Genomic DNA, 10,038 nt, shown 5'->3' with positions numbered 1-10,038 from the left:
TGGGCATTTACTCTGTGTCTCTAATGAACCCCGAGAGGTCAGCCTGCCCTTCTAAGAATAAAAGCCTACTGTTAACCACATGCACTGCCCCACTGGCTGTGTGAGTGAGTGAGTGAGTGAGTGTGTGTGTGTGTGTGTGGCTGAAAGAAGAGGAATAAAAAAAAAAAAAAACCTGAGCATGTCATGGACAGTATATATATAGTACTAGAACTTGGGTCTGTCTCCTGGCTGAGTAGAAAGAATATTTGACATGGCACACTAAAAAACAGAATGACTGTCCTGTTCTGGGTTCAAGGTCATTTTTTTCTGCCAGTGAGCCTCAGGTTTTCCCTATGGGGCAGACCGGAGGAAGCACAATGCATAAGTGCCTCGAAGAGGGGCTGAGGGCAGCACCTCTGCTGCGGGTGGAGCCCCCCGTGGGCAAGCTTTCACCCTTCAGCCGAGGATCTTCCACAGGGTTTTTGCAGGCTTGGCTGAAGGACATAAGGATACTAAAGGTGCATTTTCGTACTCTGGGAAAATACAGCCATATACTCCCTCAGCTCAATAAAACTCTAATGTCCTGGATAGCCATCCTGCCTCCGCCTTCAGAGCACAGCCAAGTATAGCTCTCTCAGGTCCAGGCAAGTTCAAAGCCATCCTTCAGAGAGCACTTTCACCGTGGCAGTTGGGACCAGACCAGAGGTTGTGTTAACATGTACATGCTCTTACATACACTTGTGTGTATAAGTGTGTGTGTGTGTGTGTGTGTGCATACATACATGTCACCCATAATATGTGTCTGTATGTACTATTTCCATGTTTATGCAAATGGTACCAAGATGGGTGACTGGTATTTTCCTTTGTAAATGGATTGGAGAAGAAAAACTACTTAATGAAAATAAGAAAAGGACTGGGAATGGTGTTTTCAATTTCCTTGGTGGAAAGTCATTTTCCCAGATTAAATTGTCTGTTACTACCTTACAGGCTGGCGTCTCCCGGTTAGAATTCTTGGAGCACCCTGGAATTCATTTCTGTGATTCAGATGCTTTATTAGCCTCTATGGCTGACACTTCATTTTCTTGCTCGAATTTGGTAAACATGAACAGATTAATGCGTCCCTCCCTCCCCGCTCTCCTCTCCGTGCCGCTCATCCCACATGACTCCTCTCCGTGCTCCCCACCTCGGCTCCAGAGATGAGAACACTCACTGCTTTGTTTTATGGCTGTCCTGAAAATAGGCAGGCTCCTGCAGAGTGTGGTCTGCAGAATTTTAATGAGCACAAAGCAGGCGGCTCAGTCCTTCACTGTGATATGAGAAGGGTGACGTCAACCTATCCAGGAAATACGGAATTGATTGTAAGATTGCTCTGAGGGTGAGTAAATTGGTGGGACTGAACATTAGCATGAGACTGCCTACCTCCACTCACACCTCCCTGTTTGTTTGTCTCCATGCCAGGATTCTTAGAAACCAGTTGAACAGATGCCCTTCAAAATATAGGCTGAAGGATCAGGCAGTGTTGATTTATTTTTAAGCTTACATTTTCTTAAGTTGCCATTATCCTAGGTTTAAAATTGTCAGACATATTCAGCTTCTGAGTTGAGTATTTTCTCTCTAAATTTAGGATTTGATTCATTTATTAAAACTGAGAATTGCTCTTTTGCCACATCTCTTCGGCTCCTCCCTGCTCCGCTCTCCTTCCTACGTGTTTCTCGAGGCACAACGTGGTGCTTCAGCATAAAGGGCAGTGTATAATGTTTGCTTTGTTTCCCATTCTGCTATATGAAATAGAAAACCCTGGCATCCAGTGTGTGAAAAGCTGGCCTGTGAGCTCTTTGCAAGAGGAGGTAGTATTCAGTGTGCTCTGTCCAGTACCAAAGCCAGATCAACACTCCCCCATCCAAACCCCCAGATGCAACCCCCTGCCCAGAGTGTCACCCAGGGAGAAAATACTCTCCTCTGTGAATTCTCTAGAATGTGGTTATTTTTAGATTGCTACAATCACAGCTCTAGATTGCTTTTCTCTTTGCAAACTTCTTTACAGCTTGTTGATTTAGCTAGTGATTAATGAGTTAATTAATTAGCAAAGATTCCTAAAGTTCTTTGAAGAATAAATATACTGTTTACTGCAAGACTGTATAATGTAACATTAAGATCATTTAACTTCCCATATTCTTAACCAAAAAACCCTTTTCAGTTAAACTGCAATGACTTCAGAAATTTTGTTAACCTGTTTAGCAACTAATTTTGTTAATTCAAGGTTTTTTTTTTTTTGTTTGTTTCTTTAATTGACTCCATGGACATTTGCTGCTAGAGATAATTTCCAAAATTCTCTAATAATGATCATTACTGTAAACATTCCTGAAACCAATCATCTCATTCATGCAAATATGACCATTTAATAGTTTTAAATATTTTTAGCAATGTATTTATTTGTGAGTGGGAGAGAGAGAGAGAGAGAGAGACAGAGACCTACAACAGCCATTGTTGGGATGGGTCTGAAACCGGTAACTAACTGGTAACTCAATCTAAGTCTCCTACATAAGTGACAGAAACTCATTTACTTGAACCATAAGGTGCTGCTTTCTGGAGTCTGCATTAGCAGGAAGCTGGAGTCAGGAGTTACAGCCAGGCACTTAAATGTGGGATGTGCACATCTTAACTGTCGCTCCCCATCTTCGTGGAGGAACGACACTAAACCCTGCCTAGGCTTCATATCCGAGTCACGGCACCATTATGTCGCTCCCCCTCTTCGTGGAGGAACGACACAGGACCCTGCGCTGTTCTTTCGTCTGCTCGGCCCTCCCCAGGTTTGCTGCTGGTTCTTCCCGGGTTGGCTACTGTCCCTTCCACCTCCGTGGAAGGGCGGTTCCCCCTGGCCACTTTCCCCACTTCCGCAGGGGAGCGGCACTCCGCCGGCCGGCTCTCTCGGGGGCTGCACAGGTGTTCCCCTTAGATGTTCCCCTTAGATGTTCCTGGTGCGTGCCGTCTCTCTCCTCCTTTATAGTCCTCCTCCGCCAATCCTAACTCAGCTGCCCACACGCCGAGCACTCTGCTCTCCTCCAATCAGGAGCAAGTCCTAGAGTTTATTGGCTGAACTGGAGGCAGCTGTGTAGAAGCTGTTTTCTTCTCTCCCAGCGCCATATTGTGGGAGAGCAGATGCATAGAATAAGTCTTAATTCCAGTAACTTAGTCTAGTCCGAGTTGCTCCCCACATTAACTGCCATCTTAACACCTAAGTTAAATGTCCACGCCCATTTAATATTCTTTTAGTTCCATAATTGTATAAAAGTAGCTAAATTTTCTATAATTTGTCCTCCAAAGCACTTTTGGTACACATAAAACAATAATTTATAGTATAAGGCAGACTCTGGTGTGTCAAATATAAGAATAGAATAGAATAGCATAAGCACAGGACAATCAGTGTCCTAGGAGTGAAGAGAAAGTTCTCAGTGTGGCTGTCACAGCTATCAAAGGAGCCTAACGGAGGAAGCTCAACTTCAAGCTGGTTTTTCAAAGGACTCAAAGTCTTTGTGGGGCTAAAATTCATTCTAGGTTGAAGAAGAGCAGCCAAACACAGAAGTGGTGTGCCTGATCCAGCATGCTTTGAGGTTAGTGCACAGGCAGGCCTGATTTGAGTGCTGGGTTCATTCAAGGTTAGGATAAGTTTGGAAAGAACGGGTAAGACCACCTCAGAAAGCCAGGCTTGGAAAGCTGCTTTTAACTTATTAAGACATTGACTATTTCATATCATCTAGGGTTTTTAAAAAAAAGAAATGACTAAATTCTTTACCACTTCATAATGATAGATGAGTAATCATGTTCAGTAAAATGATTAACCAACCTAGAGTGCAAGAATCATATTGTAACAGAACAAAAGGAAAAACAGTACTCAAATCGTGTCCCATGTGGGAGCAGTTTTGCTTGCCCCTTCATGCTCCCCAGTAATTACGAAAGGGAAAAAAAAATCAACCCAAATCTGTCAAAATGCCTTCCATGTAGCTGTGTTCAATATATAGTAGATGGATGTATGAATAAATAACCATTTGGTTGATGAACCCAATAAAATGAACAAGAGCCATCATGTAAAGCCTGGAAGGAAATTCCCTTTATATAACTCACTTTCTGCTTCATTAAAGATTAACTCATTTTTATCTACATATGACATGAGACTGGACAAGGAAACAGATCCTTTTTTATTCTACAGTTGAAAGACAAATGAAGAACACAGAGAACACATCTAAAACAAACAGAACACAAAAGAAAAGCCTAGCATAGCCCACATGTTACCAAGCAAACATAATGTATTGTTGATTGGTTGTCCCTTGGGGAAAAAGTAGCTAAACAACCCCTTAAAGAAGGACATGCAAATGTTTTCCAGGTGGCTTTTACTCTGTCAGAACCCATTATGTTAAATGGAGATACCTATTTACAGGCTGTTAATACCCAGCTGATAAGAAACCATACCTGAATTAGTTCTAAGTGTCCTAGGAGTCCCGAGGTAGCTAAAAGCATCTCTGCTTTGATGTCACTCAATTGGTTGCAGCTGTTCCCTGAGTTGTCATTTACCCATAATCAGGGATCAGGACTTGAACCTGAATCAGTTTTCATCCACATGTAATTTAGAAAACAAGAAGATTTAAATAAGATATAGTAAATATTAACAGTGTGATGGTTTGTCTTTTAAAGGCATGAAGTAATATGGTAATAAGTTTTGGACCAATTACTCAAGAGCCAAAATTGATTTTTAATCCTGATTAATTTTCATTTGTTCTTGCAAATGATGGTCTGCACTCAACGAGAATTTCATTACTGACATGATTACAAAGATGATAGTGAACATATTGTCGCTATGTTTGAGCTGCTTGGAAAACTCAAGGGACATGCAGTTTACCTTATTTTTTGATATTAAATATCACTCATTTTTCTTAGGTAGATTCCTTCTGAGGGATGAACTCCTTGGGTTGCTGTTAGGATTTAGATGCATTTAAGCCATGTGATCTCTGCTTTTCAGTTTCTCCACTCTGAGAGGGCTTCAAAAGTTCATGTGAAATGTATATTATGTAAATATTAATCATAGATTTTAAAATTTTTTGTACCAAAATAAACTTTTCATTCCATTTCCCATGAAGTTTTTGAAGTACCTTTGTATTCTATAAAATAAATCCTTGACATAAATTATCTGCAAGACCTATTCTTTTATTGTTCCTGTTATTACCTGTGATTCTGTCATTTTTTCTTAAGATTTTATTTATTTATTTGAAAGGTAGAGTTACAGAAAGAGGGAGAGACAGAGAGAGATCTATATGCTGCTTCACTCCCCCAAATGGCCACAATGGCCGGAGCTGGGCTGATGTGAAGCCAGGAGCCAAGAGTTTCTTCTGGCTTTTCCATGCTGGTGCAGGAGCCCACGTACTTCTACTGCTTTCCCAGACCATAGCAGAGAGCTGGATTAGAGGAGAAGCAACCGGGACACAACCAGCACCCATATGGGATGCCAGTGCTACAGGCGGAGGCTTAGTCTACCACTCCACAGTACCAGCCTCTGATCCTATAATTTTAATATGGATCCCAACCCAACTGGAAAGTCCAAACCTAAAAGTTCAAACTGAATGATTATTTTTCATTTGCCATCATTCATAGTCATAGAGATAAGTGGGCTTCAGTGTGATAAGGCCTATTTATAGGTGCACTAATAGGATCCCTCTTTGCTTGCCATTCATCTTATTGGCTTCAAATAATGGTTCCTGGACTAACTGGCACCATCTAGAGACTTATTAGGAACAAATTTCATGCCTGGTCACAGTATTTTTTAACCAGGACTCTGGCAGTGAGAGCCAGCTGAGTTTTAAAAGCTCTAGAGATGAGGCTAATGAACATTCAAGTTACAAGTTCAAACTCTGAAGTGGCAATGGATTTAATTTTGTACCTTGTGCCTAACCCACAGTGTTGGAAATTTCTTCCATTGTTTTTATCAAAGAGGTTGAGATACACTGCTTGGTAGGAGCAGCTATATTGCAAATTGCAGATCTCAAACTATTAAATTTTACTTAACATATTTTTCAGTAAGCCTCCAGGGCATCTATTGCTTTGATTCCTCACTCCATACAAATGGACACTATCTTTTGTTAGTCCTGTTTCCTTACTACACACTTTATTCATCCTTATTTCTTCCTAGCTCAGTATGTTGGCTTATACTATTTTTTTTTTTTTTGCCAGGCAGAGTTAGACAGTAAGAGAGAGAGAGAGACAGAGAGAAAGGTCTTCCTTCCTTTGGTTCACTCCCCAAATGACTGCTACGGCCAGTGCTGTGCCAATCCGAAGCCAGGAGCCAGGTACTTCCTCCTGGTCTCCCATGTGGGTGCAGGGCCCAAGCACTCGGGCCATCCTCCACTGCCCTCCCGGGCCATAGCAGAGAGCTGGCCTGGAAGAGGAGCAACCGGGACTAGAACCTGGCGCCCATATGGGATGCCAGTGCCACAGGCAGCGGATTAACCAAGTGAGCCATGGCGCCGGCCCCGATACTATTTTCTTTATTGTCTAGAATAAATCCTGGATTCTCTCCCTACCAATCCAAATCCACTAAGACTTGGAGATAACTGCCATCTCCAAGAAAGTTTTCTTTAATCTCATTTCATAGGTTCTGCCTCTCAAATACTCCTAAACTCCATCACCTGGAAGAGAATTCTTCAAGCAGAGTTAGACAACAATTATCTGAAAGGGTTTTTAAAAAATGTACACTTCTGTTTTCCACTCCAACTACCTCACTGAGTCAGAATCGCTAGGGTGCAGGATCTGGGCCTTTGACCAAACTCTCCAGAGAGGCCTGGATGAGATGTTCGGAAGTCGCTGAGCTAAAACAGGAATTGGCAAACTTATTTTGCAAAGGAACACAAGGTAAACGTTTTGGGTTGATGGACCATACCATCTCTCTCACTACTACTGACTGAAACTTCAACATCAACTCTGCTGCTACAATGTAAAGCTACCCATAGACAATTTGGGTATGTACACAATGGGTATGGCTGTGTTCCAATAAAGCTTTATTCACAACAGCAGAGGCCAAGAGTTGTAGTTTACTGACCCCAAAGCTTGATCATTATTTAGTTTTATAGAAAATGAATTACAGTGCTCAAAATGTTATTCTGTACCCAGTAGGTGCTTTTGAAATGAACTAATAAATAATGCAACCCACAGTAATGTAGTTGTTGGAGCATTATAAATTTTAGATAGGCAGTTATCATGCAGTAATGGTACTGGATGGTCTTGGATAGAATCATGTTGACATATGGAAGCCCTTGGTGGTCTGGGGAGAAGGATGATGGAAGTGTGGTGTATACAGCTGAGTTCTAATTTAGCCCACTCATTTCTTGGTTTTCCATCAACAAATTATATTCTATTTAATTGACTTCCCAACAAAGGATTGGTTGAGGCGTAATTTGTTTAATGTTTTAAAAATGCTACTTAGATGCTAAGTGTTATTGCAGAAAGAGGTTTCTAAGGAAAAACCAACACTTTGTTTAGATTCCTGAGCAAAAGCTTTAGTTAAACCTCTCCTGGAAAGCAACTCTTTGCCCCCAACTCAGATGGCTCTTTGCTCTCCCAGTTTTTTTCAGGAAAACCTCAGCTACATCGTGTGGGTGCTGTTGGAGGACGCTGGGATCAAAGTGCATTTAGAGTTGCTAAGAGGAAGCAGCTGTTCTCTTTAGGATTCTCAGAGTTCCCAGTGAAGTATAAACGTCTCTCGAAGGCCTCATGGGATCATGCCTTAAAATGTCGTGCCTTTGTTTATGCCTCCCATAAGCAAAACAGTGGTGAAATGCGTGGTTCTGAGAGAGACAGAGGAGAGTTAATGAGCTCAAAACAATAAAGAACTTGTACTTGGAAAAAGATTGGAAGGGATGTTGTCTTGGGGCAGGGGGAGGAACTAAGACAAGAGTAGAATAGTCATTTCCCTCAATTCTGTTTTACACACACACACACACACACACACACACACACACACAAAACCCCTCTAAGATCCAGCTATGAATTACCCTAGTTGGCTGGATTGCTGATTAGATTTCCTCAAGACTTTATGCTGTCATGTTTCCCTTCAGTGGACATTTTTCTTAACTCCCCTATAGATTGTAACTGTTTCACTACAACTAAGAAATATTGCTTAGAAAAGAATAATCAGTTCCTTTTAAACTTGAGCTGAAATCAAAATGTAAAACTGATGCTTTGCAGAGTGATCCAAATGTAGATAATTTTTAGGGTCTTTGAAAAAGTTAGTGGAAAATGGAACTAGAAGATATTTGTTTTGTTGTGAAAAATTTGAAATTCATGCATTGTTTTCTTCATAATACGCATTTTGTGAACTTTTAAGACTCTTCATATGCATAGATTTAAAAGTGTTTTGCACCCAAAATTTTCTTCTAATTGTGTTTACCATGAGCTTTTTGAATTTCCTTGTATATTTCAGCCAGAAAAGGAATGTCCAAAGACTTGAATTGCTCCCTGATCACTGTAGTATCAAGCAGTTGACCCTGAAGAGAAATGTTAAATAAATGCAATGTTTGGTATATTTCATTTTCTTAAATGATAAGTTGAGGAGAAAGTAAGTCCAGGGAGATGAGGGATCATGATAGTGTTCAAGATTAGTTTAAAGATGTGCAGGGAAGTAGGGAAGCAACTGGAATATTCTTGATTCCTAAATTAGTGTAGAATTATCTACCTGTTGAAGCCGAAGGCTGATGTGGCAAACTTGTTTTCTCATTCTGTTTAAGTCAGTGAGGGATTGATTCGCTGCTCTGTGACATCTATGGCAATTTAAATAGTGATGGATGGGGACTGGAGCTGTGGGGTAGCCATAAAACCACTGCCTGCAGTGCTGGCATCCCATATGGGTGCTGGTTTGAGACCCAGCTGCTCCACTTCTGATTCAGCTTCCTACTAATGGGCCCAGGAAAGCAATGGGAGATGGCTCAAGTGCTTGGGGCTGCACCCATGTGGGAGACCAAGAAGTTCCTGGCTCCTGGCTTCAGGTTGGCCCAGTTCTGGCTGTTGAGTGAACTAGCAGATGAAGGATCTCTCTCTCTCTTTCTCTCTTCCTCTCCCTCTCTCTGCAACTCTGTCTTTCATATAAATAAATAAATCTTTTTTAAAAAAAACCTGGTTTCTCATGTAATTTATGTAAATTTATTAATTTAGTAATTAATTTAAATTAATTAATTTAGGAATTCAGATCCTGATGCCATCATTGAGAACTAAGGCGGATATTTATGGGTTTAGAGAAAGAGAGGATCAAATTTTTCTTGAAAACCAAATGGCATTTATCCAAGTGTTTAGACGGGAGGCTGGCTGGTAGCATTTTGCATGGTGGAGGGAAGAACATTTCTTTAGGATGCTCTGAACACCTGCTAGGTTTAAATAATGTTAAGGAGTATGTCTTAGATTATAAGCATCTGTGCTTAGGAACCAAGGCTTAATCACATCCCCATGCGCACGCCTGACATAGAAAGACAATGCATAGTAATGATCTTTTGCATGGATTGATACCTGCCGATAACATGTTAGGACACAGGAAAACAATGGCTTATTTTTTTTTCTTTTGACAGGCAGATTTAGACAGTGAGAGAGAGAGAGAGAGAGAGAGAGACAGAGAGAAAGGTTTTCCTTCCGTTGGTTCACCTTCCTCAAATGGTTGCTATGGCAGGTGCACTGCACCAATCCGAAGCCAGGAGCCAGGTACTTCCTCCTGGTCTCCCATGCGGGTGCAGGGCCCAAGCACTTGGGCCATCCTCCACTGTACTCCCGGGCCACAGCAGAGAGCTGGACTGGAAGAGGAGCAACCGGGACAGAATCCGGCGCCCCCATTTGGACTAGAACCCAGGGTGCGGGCGCCGCAGGCGGAGGATTAGCCAAGTGAGCCGAGGCGCCGGCCAAGAATGGCTTATCTTTGAAAGATTAGTAGCCAGTTACTGACTTGTCTTTTTGTCTCATTGCAAAGGATTGGATGAATTGCTCTACCCTGTCAAGAAGAGTGTCATAGAGCCGTGGAATGTTAGAGCCGGGAGG

The 10,038-nt window shown here is 41.7% G+C and overlaps 1 long non-coding RNA gene across 1 annotated transcript in view; it reads left to right on the top strand.

Moving 5' to 3' along the window:
- The first annotated feature begins 1,119 nt into the window (after positions 1 to 1,119).
- The window catches only part of LOC127482903 (uncharacterized), a 370,681-nt gene continuing 361,762 nt past the window's right edge, over positions 1,120 to 10,038 (top strand). Inside the window, exon 1 of the long non-coding RNA XR_011388372.1 lies at positions 1,120 to 1,354. This is a non-coding gene — a long non-coding RNA (uncharacterized lncRNA). The remainder of the gene's footprint in view (positions 1,355 to 10,038) is intronic.

Source organism: Oryctolagus cuniculus, chromosome 4, assembly GCF_964237555.1.
Source record: "Oryctolagus cuniculus chromosome 4, mOryCun1.1, whole genome shotgun sequence".
NCBI lineage: Eukaryota > Metazoa > Chordata > Mammalia > Lagomorpha > Leporidae > Oryctolagus > Oryctolagus cuniculus.
The sequence above is the reverse complement of the archived record's forward strand: the minus strand, read 5'-3'. Positions and strand labels throughout refer to the sequence as shown.